At 36.2% G+C, this 14,874-nt stretch overlaps 1 long non-coding RNA gene across 1 annotated transcript in view; it reads right to left on the bottom strand.

Annotated features, from left to right (window-relative positions):
- Positions 1 to 14,874, bottom strand: part of LOC138984384 (uncharacterized) — a 46,914-nt gene that overhangs the window by 18,253 nt on the left and 13,787 nt on the right. The window contains exon 2 of the long non-coding RNA XR_011461641.1: positions 1,664 to 1,742. This is a non-coding gene — a long non-coding RNA (uncharacterized lncRNA). The remainder of the gene's footprint in view (positions 1 to 1,663; positions 1,743 to 14,874) is intronic.

Here is a 14,874-nt window from a genome sequence, read left to right as displayed (position 1 = left end):
CCTCCATGTCCCCTGCTTCTGTTTATAGGAAAGCTAAAGTGTCTCAGACCTCCTCACAAAAGAGTATGCACAAACAGTTAATGATTTGCATGATAGAGTCATAGAATCTTCCTGTGTCTGATGCACAGTCCTGAGTTGTTTCATAAATACTATGACTATCACCAGAGGGAAAAAAGCTAATCTTAGGATGACCAGAATGTAGCCATGGCAAATATAAGCTGCTCCATCTTGAATAGTACTGAATCTATGGCTAGCACAATTCTAAAAACAGGCCTCAAGAGAACAGGAATAATAAACACTATTGCTCATAATAATGTGTATCTTTGTGGGCATCATCAAAATAATTACAGCTTGTTCTACAGGTATATATAAGTAGGTAACTAAAATTGTTAGCAAAGAGACACTACAGACCCATATAAACCCACTCTAAGAATGTGGTACCCTGTGTCAACATGAAGAAGTTACATAGGGAGACTTTTACTCATAATCCAATAGAAATGGGATAATGTCTGAGTATGGGGATTTGTAAGCAGCTCTTTGCAGGCAGCAGCTTTCTCCAGACAGCCCCTTTCATCTCATCACTTTAGCAAAACTATATATTTACCAACCTTTATACCAGATGCCCCATGCTTAACTAACCTTTCAAATCTTTCGATAACAACGTACCTTGCCTAACCTGTTGATTCCTTTTTTTTTTTAATTAAAGAAGTAGAAATGAATAATAAATAATTAACAGACGACTAGATCTCTTTCCCTAGTTTCTTCCCTTGGCAATCTCATGAGCAGATGGTGAGAACAAGATAGCATCTAAAGATCACAAGGAATCAACAAGCTTGTACATAGTGGGAATTGGCAAAAATCCAACCCCCTAACTCAGGGATTAACTGAGATTACTCCCCTTTTTCCTTTACAAATTTCCATGGTAAAATCATTAGAGTTGGTTCTGGACAGGACACAATTCTGCCTTCTCCCTAGTCACCAGCCACCTAAATAAAGCAGTCTTTCTGTTCCTACCAGCACTTGTCTCTTGAGTGTTGACTTTTGAATAGTGAGCAGCCAAACCTGAGTTTGGTAACAGAATGAATGAATTTTACTTTACATAAACTTGAAATGAGTAGGTAAAAATTAACAGGAAAATTTTTTAAATATAGTACTTAAATTTTTAAACATTATCAGTGATAAAACTGGAAAGCAGCAAAACTGTTGAGGAAATACCATAATGTCAATAGATGTTTATGTTTCATTTATAAAGAGAAACAATAATGTACCCATATTATTTAGAGATAGTAAAGTAAACACAAAATTAAAAAGGGAAAATATTAATCCCTGGAAAGGTATTATGGAGATAGTTTTATATAATAAATATATACATATATAAACATATATGCACACACAGTATGTATTGTGTACATTGTATAGGTGTATTCATAAGAATTATATTGAGCTAAGACAACAAATGGATAATAGCAAACTGATCTTATTTAATGATGTGAGTTTAGTAATATTTACACAATCTTCATATTATTTGAGTAAAGAAACCACTTTTTGGGGTTTGTTTAAAGTTTATTTCTGGATCTGTTAGACCCCAAATCACAATTATTTGTGAATCTTATAAGTAAAAAGCAAACAGACAATTTTAGCAACATTCCTTACACAACCATACCTTAGTCTTCTTTCTCTCAGTTTGTGTTGTATGCTTCTTTGCAGTCTGTAAAGCAGTTCATGTGGGTACTTGGGGTGTTCTGAAAATTATAGCAAACAGTAATTATTCCACTAAAAGATGATTGTGTTACAGACTTTAAAATTCTCAGTACAGCAAAAACACTATGGCTCATGCCGCAAAGGACACAGATTGCAAGACCAGGCTGGAAAGACAAGCTGCTGTTTGGAAGTATAGCATGCATCTTTTACATCTTTATCCAACATTTTTTACACATTTTTTTCCTTTAAACTCTCAGGAACCCCTGCCAAATATTATTCGGGCCCTGATAAATATATTATTGTCCTTTCTAAATATATCATGTTTCTCATAGCAAAGATGGTTTCCATCATAAGGTATTATTACATAATATACCACTGTCATGAGAGATGCTTAGAAAGCTGTCCATATTTTATTGTTTTTTGTTTTGCATATTTCAATCCTATTGGAACCAATTTTCTGTCAACTTTCTTCTTGGAAATCAAAGAATACCTATTGAATCTGAAAAAGACTCTCTGACTGCTAAAACAAGCCAAAGTTACAAGAACCAGTAAGTTAAAATCACTGACCTCTTTATAAAACCTTCAGTTCTATTTTGGGGAACGCATTTTTTATTTAACGTGGATTTTCTACATTTAATACAGTTCTTTGCATGTATATACTGAATTCAATTAATTTCATGATAAAACCATAAAACCAGAAAGAAGATCCCAAGTGTGCCATTATGCAAACAAAACATTTGTTGAGAAATAATTCACAGTCCCTTTATCCTTTTCCTTATGATATAAGGCATGCTGATTAATATATCAGAATTCTGAACCTGTCTTTTTATTTGAACAACATTACAGCAATAAACCAGAGATGGAAAGCTTATTGAGGGAGGGGGAATAATTACATTCCAACAAAGAAATAGATTTCATTATAAGTACCCAGGGGGTTATTTTATAAGAAAGTAGAAAAATATGTTTTTAAAAAATATGGCTTGGCAATGGCCTTTATGTCTAGAATATTATTTTCTCAATATAACCCCCATTGAGGCAAAAGTAATATTAACAAATAATAAAGTTTTGCTGTAATTCTTAGTATTTTAATAAACATAGTTATAACATGCCAAGTAAATTAAACTCCTTAATCTTTTCCCTCTATTTTACTACACCATTGCATTGCTGTACTTGGAAAATGATCATTCCACAAGCAAAGTTACTAATCATCTTAGACTGATTAAAAAGAAAATGTCTTCTTGATTCCTCATGACCCCTAAGCTGAAGTCTTTGAATCAGAGATTAAAGCTTAATTATTTTGATGTACCAGTTCAGTGTTACCAACCTGGCCTCTTCACCACTTTGAAAGTATAAATTGCTTGAGTAAAATAGGTGAATGCTCTGTCCTTTGCTTTTATTTTTAAAGAACTCATATTTTCAATTTCTAGATGAAGAATAATACCTTCACTAAATTCTAATCATACTTTCTGCTGACAGAGATAGAATAAACCTGGAGATTATCTAGAATACTAAGGGAAGATACTGTGCATAAATCAATATCGCCTCTACCTGTATTACTAATCTTCTTTTAGACATAAAACACAATGTGTTTTTTTTTTTTTTTAATGTAGACCACTTTGAGATAAGGTTTAAAGTGCTCTCTTACTCTTAAAATACAGTTTTCTTTACTAAACTACTTTCAGTAGAACTGTTTTAAGTATAAAAAATAATCTGAGAACAGTCAGTGCCACCAACCCCATAACTATCGTCTACCCAGTACTTCTATACACAGGTAACCACGTCAGTTTCATGTGTGAACTTTCAGGAATATTCTGTGCTGCACAAATATTGCTTTACAGAAATTCCAACATGAAGCAACATGTTGAATTTTTTTCTTTAAAAATATAGCTTAAAAGAAGATCCATATCAATACATATAGATTTGGTATGCTATTCTGTTATATAAATATTCCATGATTTGTTTAAATCATCACTTAGGATGTGTACAGAAACAGGTAAGTCCTAATGTTGATTGCAGTCCACTTTTTAAAATTTAAGTATAGTTGATTTACCCTGGAGAAGGAAATGGCAACCCACTCCAGTATTCTTGCCTGGAGAATTTCATGGACAGAGGAGCCTGGCAGGCTATTGTCCGTGGGGTCACAAAGACTCAGGCACATAGTTGATTTATAATACTATATTAATTTCAGGTGAACAACATGATGGTTCAATATTTTATAGATTATACTTAAAATAATTATAAAAGATTGGCTGTACCTCCATGTAACTTATCTTTGTAGCTTATTTGTTTTATACATAGCCCATCTATTTTTGTTCTTCCTTATGGTGACTTATCTTCATGGCCTCTTGATTCTTTGTCTGCCAGCCATGCACAAGAAACATGAATCTCATGTAAGCTTGCTTGAGGTCAAATTTTGACACCACCAGTTTTTCACCATGCGAATGTGGGGTAAGTTATTGAGCTTATCTGAGCCTTAGTTTGTACTGGTATAATAATGCCTCCTGAGTTTTATAAATCATAAAAACCATGAAACACAGCCCTGGCACATTCCAAAGTGCCTTATAAATAGAGTGAATACTGATATGATCACTTCCAGAAGCCTTCTGGAACAGGAGGTAAAAGGCTCACTATATATTATAACAAGTTTCAAACATAGTATCCTCCAAAAGTAGCCATAGACCTGGCCCTGACCGACGCCAGTCTAAAGAATGGATTTCTTTTCACTGCTCTCCTCAGGATAGGCACGAGTATTCCTGACATCCAAAACCACAATGAGCAGGTGGGTCTTGTCACAATAGGATCCAGCTCTAAGAATGATTAGGCTCTTCCCATTCAGGGGGAGCAAGTTGCCAATATCTCTTAAATTGCAGATTCAAGCTCCAAGACCTCACTGCTGCTAAGTCACTTCAGTCGTGTCCGACTCTGTGCGACCCCATAGATGGCAGCCCACCAAGCTCCCCCGTCCCTGGGATTCTCCAGGAAAGAACACTGGAGTGGGTTGCCATTTCCTTCTCCAATGCATGAAAGTGAAAAGTGAAAGTGAAGTCGCTCAGTCGTATCTGACTCTTAGCGACCCCATGGACTGCAGCCTACCAGGCTCCTCCATCCATGGGATTTTCCGTGCAAGAGTACTAGAGTGGGGTGCCATTGCCTTCTCCTCAAGACCTCACAGGCCCAAGTAATCTCTATATGAAAATTAATTTACAGATCAAACAGTCCAACTGACCAGTTTACATTCAGATGACTTGTATGCATAACAGTTAATGTCTCTTTCCCCGCACTGTGGATTCAGCTGTGCCCTTCCTATAAAGTGGTATGTCATTCCCTTGTCCCCAGAACTAAACAGACAACCCTCATTGGGCTTGCATTTAATTGCTCTATAAGTAAAGGAGGGTGGCAATAAGGTGAGATTAGTCTCCAGTCCCTTTTGCATGCATATAACTTGGAGTGAGCATGAAGCAGAATCTAATCCTCACATTCTCGCGTAGTCTTGGTTCTTGTGTGGCACTAATGTTTGTGTTTTACATCATCAGCTTCTATGATATCCATGTGTAAAGTGGTTACTATTATTCCCATACTGTAGAAAAAGGATCAGAAGCTTAAAAAGCATGGATAATTTCCTCAAGATCAAAAGAGTATTACATGACAGAGCTAGCACACAAATCTGGGTTTCACTGACTTCCGGGTCTGTGTTTTTCCACCACATTCTTACATTGTCTCTAATGAATAAAGAAAGATATTCTGTGTGCAACTGACTGAATTCTGTAAAGGTCTAAACTAAACATTTTTTTTTTTCTCTTTCACCAGAGAAAAACGCTATGTCCAGGAAATCTAAATGTAATGCTACGTAGGACATTATGCTAAATGTAAGACACAGTAACTGTTGACACATTTCCAAAGGTGTCAGTCAGGAAGATGACCAAGTAGTGGTCACAGGCCAAAGGAAGACTGATAGACACTGGGAGTGAGTAAAGATGACAATACAGGGCAACTCACACAAAACAATGTAGGTGATCAAATTGGCACATTAAATCCACGGAAACTAAAGACTCTCAGACCTCTAATTAGAATACTGTATTCTTTCAAAATGTTTGTATATTTGGCTCCTACACACACGCTTTTAAATGATTACACTTGTTCTGTAATCTAGAGAAAACAGATGAACACTGGCTAGTCCCCAGGAGATAATACCCTGCTAGGCCATTGAACAAAACTTTTGCATAAAGGAGTTAAATGTATAAAGTTGTCTTCATTGCCTGGAAAATCCCATGGATGGAGGAGCCTGGTAGGCTGCAGTCCGTGGGGTCACTAAGAGTCAGACACGACTGAGTGACTTCACTTTCACTTTTCACTTTCATGCATTGGAGAAGGAAATGGCAACCCACTCCAGTGTTCTTGCCTGGAGAATCCCAGGGACGGGGGAGCCTGGTGGGCTACCATCTATGGGGTCGCACAGAGTCGGACACGACTGAAGCGACTTAGCAGCAGCAGCAGCAGCAGTCCTCATTAGAATTTTGCTCTAAATCAGTGTTTCCCAGTTATGGTCCAATCTTAACAATGATAACTTACAATGTTCAAATTGCCTTCACATCCATTCACTCATTTACATCACATTCATTTACTCACAAGAATCCTTTCCTGTTGACAAGGTGAATACCATATGCCATATTTTTGAGATCACAGCATTGAATTTGAAGTTAATGCATTTGCCCAGAGATTCTTTTTTCCATTATTGAAAAAGAATACAATTTCCTTACCCTTAGCCAAATGTTCTTCTAGTGATAATGGCAGTTATGATGACAAAATAAGAACATTACAAAAATACAATAGCCTTGAGTTTCCAAACACATGTGTGAAAATCACTACAGTGTGGGCTTAATGATGACATATTACTTCATCTAATCCTCATAACAAAGCTATGAAATGAATATTATCTTATACCAAGCAAGAAACTGAGGCTGGGAAAGGTTTAAACAACTATCCTAGATCACACAGTAAAAAAAGTACCAGAGTGAAAACACACTATAGATGCTTCTCAAGGTAAAATTTCTTATTAGAGACAAATGTCAAAAACAGTCAGTGTGCTGGTCCCTTCTTGTTTTAGTGTTCAAAATAAGATAATGACTGTGTTCCAGTTAGGACATGAATTATTATCTCATAACTTTCTAATATTAAAGTCCTATATCATTGTTCTTTAAATATCATAAAATATTAGTTTACCTCTATTAAGACAAGAATTTTTGGGGTGTTTGGATATAGCTGCTTTGGAGTATCTTCTTTTCTGACTGTAGTCAGAAGAGATAATACAAATGACAAATGACATAATCTTTTTTTAAGGCAGAAGAACATGTCCTTTTCCACCTCTGTAAGCCCTGTTCTCCCTGTATTTCTCTCCATATTTCCCCAGATGTTGCCTTCTTTCTCTTGTCTCTTGTTCTGTCAGTGCAGATCACCGATATACTCAATTACAAATACTCTTTGACATCACAGGTCAATCAATAGTTAATAACCTAAAACACTAAAGTACTTTATTAAGTGCTATGAATACAGCAATGAATGAAATGAACATGGCATCTTACCTTATAAAGGTATTTACATAAAGACACTGACATTAAACAAATTCATTAATAACTGAATTATGGTCAAAAGACAAGAGGGGAAAAAATAGGATGTAGGATGATTTGTGATCTTTAGTAAGAGAGGTTCATCTAACTAATAAACTCAAGAAACATCTCCCTGATGAAGTAATTTTAGCTGAAATTTGAAATATGAATAGGAATATGCATACAAATATGGAAAGAAACTTGTCCAAAGGCCCTAAGTCATGGAAGTCCTAAATGAGGGTTGCTGGAACTAAAGATTAGCGAAGATGAGAGTCCACTACATCACTGAGGTAATCAAAGTCATGTACACTTTATTCATGATAGTCACTTTATTTATAATTGAAAAAACATTTGAAGGGCTGTAAGCAGGGGAAACAGTGGAAACAGTGGCTGACTTTATTTTTTTGGTGCTCCAAAATCACTGCAGATGGTGATTGCAGCCATGAAATTAAAATATGCTTACTCCTTGGAAGGAAAGTTATGACCAACCTAGACAGCATATTCAAAAGCAGAGACATTACTTTGTCAACAAAAGTCTGTCTAGTCAAGGCTACGGTTTTTCCAGTGGTCACGTATGGATGTGAGAGCTGGACTGTGAAGAAAGCTGAGTGCCGAAGAATTGATGCTTTTGAACTGTGGTGTTGGAGAAGACTTGAGAGTCCCTTGGACTACAAGGAGATCCAACCAGTCCATTCTAAAGGAGATCAGTCCTAGCTGTTCATTGGAGGGACTGATGTTGAAGCTGAAACTCCAATACTTTGGCCACCTGATGTGAAGAACTGACTCATTTGAAAAGACCCTGATGCTGGGAAAGATTGAGGGTGGGAGGAGAAGGGGACAACAGAGGATGAAATGGTTGGATGACATCACTGACTTGATGGACATGGGTTTGGGTAGACTCTGGCAGTTGACGGACAGGGAGGCCTGGCGTGCTGTGGTTCATGGGGTCACAAAGAGTCAGACACAACTGAGCGGCTCAACTGAACTGAACTGAAGCAGGAAAGGATTTTCTGTTTAAAAGCACACATGGGGGAAAATAGTTTAGGGACCCCCTAGACTATGTTTGGAGATTAATTATGCGAAAGTTACAAAATCTTAGGCAAGAAATACTGCTAGATAAATTAGAATGGCATCAGTGATTATGGAGAAATAGAGCACATGGTTAGGACAGAATTAAAGGGTTTAGACTACACACAGTAATAATCAGAAGAGGAAAAGAACAAGAAGAGCTGGGGCTTCCCTGGTGGTCCAATGGTTAAGAATCCACCTTGCAATGCAGGAGACACCAGTTTGATCCCTGCTCTGGCAAGATTCACAAGCCATAGGGGAACTAAACCCATGTACCCAACTAACAAGCACAAGACTTGCAACTCCTGAAGCCCATGCACCCTAGAGCCTGTGCTCTGCAACGAGAGAAGCCACTGCAATGAGAAGCCCATGCACCACATCCAGAGAAAAGCCCATGCAGCAGCGAAGACCCAGAACAACCAAAAATAAAGAAATAAAATTTTTTTTAAGTACAAGAAGAATCAAGAATAATCTCAAATATTTTAGTATAAGAAATTGGATACAGGGCTTTGAAATTTTTGAAAGATTAGAAATAAAGCTTAACACATGTTCACTCTAAAATACCAAAGAGAAATAAGGAAATTGAACTTAAAAACCTGTGAAACAAAAGAGAAGCATGTAAAACCAACTTGTGGTGTATTTATACAGCTCAGCAGTTAAAGCAAAAAACCTTTAGTACATGAAAAAACATGGATGAATCTTCAAAATGTTATGTTAAGCAAAAGTAGTGAGATGCAAATTACAATATTAACATTTAATTTATATAACTATCTAGAATAAATAAAGCTAATTTATAGTGTTAGAAATCAGATGAGTGGTTGTCTAGAGCAGAAAGAAGTGGGTAAAGGAGAACTTAGAGACAGTTCTCAGGGACAGTCTGAAGCCTTTGGGGATGGTGGCAATTATAAGCAACCTGATTAAAAAATGGTCAAAGAAGATACGAAGATGGTAAATAAGCACATGAAGAGATACCCGTCATGTGCCATCGGGAAAAATGCAAAAACAACGGCAAAGCATTATACACTCATTAGAATAGCCAAAATTCAAGACATTGACAGCACTAAATGCTGTTGAGGATGTGAAACAATGGAAACTCTCATTCATTCCTGGTGGGAATGTAAAATAGAACAGCTATTTTTGAAGATAGCCCAGCAACTGAATATTTTGGTGTTTATTTGCCCAAAGGAGTTGAAAATTCACACAAAAACCTACACAAAGATGTCTGTAGTAGTTTTATTAATAGCTGCCCAAAGTTGCACAAACCAATATGTCCTTCAGTAGCTGAACAAATAAGTAAATTGTGATACATTCAGAAAACAGATATTTAGTGTTGAAAAAATGAGATTTCAAGTCATGAAAAGACACAAAGGAATCTTAAATGTTAATTACTGAGTGAAAAAAGTCAACCTTAAAAGGCAATATTCTATATGATTCCATGTATGTGATATTCTGGAAAAGTTAAAACTATATAGATAGTAAAAATCATTGATTGCCAGGGTTTCAGAGGAAAGGAGAGATGAACAGGCAGAACACATAGGATTTTTAAGGCAGAGAAACTATTCTGTATGGCACTAAAATGGTCAATACCTATTATACATTTATCAAAACTCAGAGTGTGCAACATCAGTAGTGTAAAAAACTGAGATTGGTGATTATACTTTAGTTCATTTGGTATAATTGAAGAATCTTGCTTCTAAGACTGCTATAAATGATCTTCACGAAGTATTTTTAAAAGTTGCATGTTATATGTGATTTGTCACTCAAATAATCTGCTTCTATTCCTGGAAATGTTCCATATCTTCACAACTGTTTCAAATTCAGAGGAGATTATTAATCTCCCCTGTGTATCCAGTAGCATTCAGTATTTCATTCGCTACTGGAGCCTGAACTGATTTTCAAGTATAGATATTACAGCAGATTAATTTTATGATATTTCAACAAAATTTAAGTTTACATCATTGTGATTAGTAAACACAAAGAGTGAATGTAATAATATTCAAATGGTTTAGTATTTAAAGCACTTTGGTGAGCTCAAATGGGATAATATTGCTTTTGGAAGAGTTGTGAAGAGGTTTATATATGATCAAATGGCTTGACTTTATATAAACAGTTGCATTGTGTTTACACTTTAGGTAGAAGTCACCATGTGCCCCAATATCTGTCAGTTTTTGAGTGGCTCTTACAAAGAGGACATCACATGCTGAAAACATAACTACACAGTTTGGTTATCTGTCAAAACACAAAGCCATCAGAAAAGGGACAGAGCAAATATATCATACACCGGATATACAGCAGGCTGCTACTATGAGGAAGAAAATTGCTAGAGTTCTTTGCTTGATTAGAGCACAAGATGAATAGAATTTGCCTGATTTTAATCTTTAGACTCTAGGGATATTTTCCCATATTTACCACTAAGAATATTCACAAAATAAAACAATGGAATCATGCCCAGAAAAGAAAATTAAAAGTCCAACTTTAATTATTCATACAATTTAACATGGAAACTGGAAAACGAATGGCAGCTGGAAAACGAAATGAATGGAAAGGGAGAGCTAATAAAGATGTCTATTCTCATTAGAAATGTTTTATGAAAAATGAGAAAAATGAATATTGCTAATGTAAATATAAGTGTGCTTACCGCTTACCATGAAAACCAATTCAGAAGGATCAATAAGTGGAATGGCAACCACCTTAAAATTGACAATAAAGATATAAAGAACACCAGATAATTTTGTGATTGCAAAACTTTCAGACTTCAAGATAACTTTAAGAAAAATAAAGGTGTATTCTATCATTTTCTAAATAAAGGATGATTGGCCCATAATAAAATGATGAAAATTCACACCCACAGAAGAAAATGTTACAGCTAAGGACAAGATAATCAGTATAATCACAAATCTGACAAATCCCCAGAAAAAGAAATTATCCACACATCTTTTCTTCTTTAGTATAAGTAATATCTTCTACTCTATTCACCCCATAGTTATCTAGTATAATTCCATAAGAGAAAAGAGAATGATTTCACTCCTGTCTCAGTGGGTTAAAGTACTTCATCATGAATTGGTTTTACATCCATTAGACTGACCCTGTAAAAGCTGTGTGAATCTATATGTGATTCAGGCAAAAAGAAAGAAAATTTGCAACTTATCTTCAGGTAAAATTCATTTACTTTATTTTTTAGGGTTTATTCTTTCATTTAAAGTATCTAGAAATAATTTTTATGCTCTAATGCTTAACTACCTTAAATTTTATTCTAGACAATAGACATAAAATTTGTAACCCCCTAAGAACAGATGCAAGATCAGTTTTGTTTACATTTTCCACAGCTGTTTGTCTGGCAAAAAAACTCTCAATAATATATAGCTTTTTCCTTTCCTCAAGCTTTATTGAGGCCATCAGGGAAATGCAAATCAAAGCCACAATGAGATATCACTTCACATATGTTAGAATGGCTAGTATCAGAAGACGAGAGATAATAAGTGTTGGTGAGGATGTAGAGAAAAAGGAATCCTGGTACACTGTTGATGGAAAGGCACATTGGTATAGCCAGTATGGAGAACAGTATGGACATTTCTCAAAAAACTAAAAATAAAAATACTATATAGTCTAGCAATCCCACTTCAGGGATTCAAACAAAGAAAATAAAATCACCATTTCAAAGAGATATCTGAACCATCATATTCACTACAGTATTATTCACAATAGCAAAATATGTCCAAGCACAGCCAAGGAAAACACTAATTAAAAAAACACAAAAAAAGACCACCACCAACAACAAAAAACTAAATAATAGTCATTAGAAGATAATAACAGAACTAAGAATCCACAAAATGTAATATTCATAATGTCCAGGATACAGTCCAGAAGGTCATGACATACCAAGAATCAAGACAATGGAATACAGAATTAGAGAAAAAGAAATCACTTGAATGCAAAACCAAGAAAACCTAGATGTTAGTACTAACAGAAACAATATAGAAGTGGCCGCTGCTGCTGCTGCTGCTGCTGCTAAGTCGCTTCAGTCGTGTCCGACTCTGTGCGACCCCATAGACGGCAGCCCACCAGGCTCCCCCGTCCCTGGGATTCTCCAGGCAAGAACACTGGAGTGGGTTGCCATTTCCTTCTCCAATGCAGGAAAGTGAAAAGTGAAAGGGAAGTCGCTCAGTCATGTCAGACTCTTAGCGACCCCATGGACCACAGCCTACCAGGCTCCTCCATCCATGGGATTTTCCAGGCAAGAGTACTGGAGTGGGGTGCCATTGCCTTCTCCAATAGAAGTGGCTACTACATTCTAAATGAAATAAAAGACAATTTATTTAATCAATAAAAATTTTACCCCCCAAAATGGAACATCTCAACAAATAAACAGAAATGATAACAAGTAAGGAATTCTAGGAGTGATAAAGTAAATATACAGTAGGAAACAGGAGGAATTCTTTTTGATACGTAGTAGGATAATATTTTTAAGAGTATACAAATCACAAGAAAATTTATAATTTGGAATTGACTAGAAATGTGCTTTAAAACACACTGAAATCAGGAAAATGCAATTCACAGACTGGGAGAAAATATTTATAATACAAATGCCTGATAAAGGGTGTGTAACCAGAACACATAAAGAATATTTCAATTAAATAATGAAAAACACTGCCCATTATGGCAAGTATGACATTTAAACAGATAATTCATAAAATAATATACCTATATATATATCCAATTGGTAGATATTAAAATCCTCAATATTGCTAGATATCAGAGAAATCAAAATTAAAATAATAAGATTCCTCTATATGCTCATTAGAATATTGAATAAAATTGACTTAAAATAATCAATGTGTATATGAAACAACTGAAACTTTCATACATTGTCAATGAAAATATTAAATATGACAATTTTTAACAGTGTGTTATATTTATCAATGTGTTAGATTATAGGGCTTCCCTGGTGGCTCAGAAGTTAAAGCGTCTGCCTGCAAGGCAGGAGACCCAGGTTCAATCCCTGGGTCGGGAAGACCCCCTGGAGAAGGAAATGGCAACCCACTCCAGTATTCTTGCCCGGAGAATCTCATGGATGGAGGAGCGTGGTAGGTTACACTCCACGGGGTCTCAAAGAGTTGGACATGACTGAGCAGCTTCACTAGATTATCACAATTTTTATATTATTATAAAGTTTAGCATCTACTTAATATTCAAATCACACACAACCTAGAAATTCTATTCCAAAGTATTTCCCCCCAAATAATGAAAATATCTAGCTAAAGACTTGTACATCATTGTACTTAACAATTTCAACAATTATCACCCCTAAATGCAAACAACACAAATATGTCCATCAGTAGGTAAATGATAAACAAACTGTGGTATAATCATATAGTAAAATTATGTTCAGCAACAAGAAATGGACAACAAATAACCAACACATCCCCAAAACGTTATGCAAAGTGGGAAGAAGAAGACACAAAAGAGCATAAATTGTATGGCTTCACTTACATGAATTTGTAGGTCAAGTACAATGAATATATACTAATAAGAATCAGACCAGAGTTTGCATTGCACTGGGCAAGGGTTAACTGTCAGTAGCTACAGAGTTGTGAAGAAAATTTTCAGATCAGATCAGTCGCTCAGTTGCGTCTGACTCTTTGCGACCCCATGAATTGCAGCACATCAGGCCTCCCTGTCCATCACTAACTCCCGGAGTTCACTGAGACTCACATCCATCAAGTCAGTGATGCCATCCAGCCATCTCATCCTCTGTCGTCCTCTTCTCCTCTTGCCCTCAATCCCTCCCAGCATCAGAGTCTTTTCCAAGGAGTCAACTCTTCGCATGAGGTGGCCAAAGTACTGGAGTTTCAGCTTCAGCATCTTTCCCTCCAAAGAAATCCCAGGGCTGATTTCCTTCAGAATGGACTGGTTGGATCTCCTTGCAGTCCAAGGGACTCTCAAGAGTCTTCTCCAACACCATAGTTCAAAAGCATCAATTCTTCGGCACTCAGCCTTCTTCACAGTCCAACTCTCACATTCATACATGACCACAGGAAGAAACCATAGCCTTGATTAGACGAACCTTTGTTGGCAAAGTAATGTCTCTACTTTTGAATATGCTATCTACGTTGGTCATAACTTTCCTTCCAAGGAGTAAGCATCTTTTAATTTCATGGCTGCAGTCACCATCTGCACTAATTTTGGAGCCCACAAAAATAAAGTCTGACACTGTTTCTACTGTTTACCCATCTATTTCCCATGAAGTGATGGGACCGGATGCCATAATCTTCGTTTTCTGAATGTTGAGCTTTTAAGCCAACTTTTTCACTCTCCACTTTCACTTTCATCAAGAGGCTTTTGAGTTCCTCTTCACTTTCTGCCATAAGGGTGGTGTCATCTGCATATCTGAGGTTATTGATATTTCTCCCGGCAATCTTGATTCCAGCTTGTGCTTCTTCCAGTCCAGCGTTTCTCATGATGTACTCTGCATAGAAGTTAAATAAACAGGGTGACAATATAC

Source organism: Bos mutus, chromosome 21 (assembly GCF_027580195.1).
Source record: "Bos mutus isolate GX-2022 chromosome 21, NWIPB_WYAK_1.1, whole genome shotgun sequence".
Lineage (NCBI taxonomy): Eukaryota > Metazoa > Chordata > Mammalia > Artiodactyla > Bovidae > Bos > Bos mutus.
The sequence above is the reverse complement of the archived record's forward strand: the minus strand, read 5'-3'. Positions and strand labels throughout refer to the sequence as shown.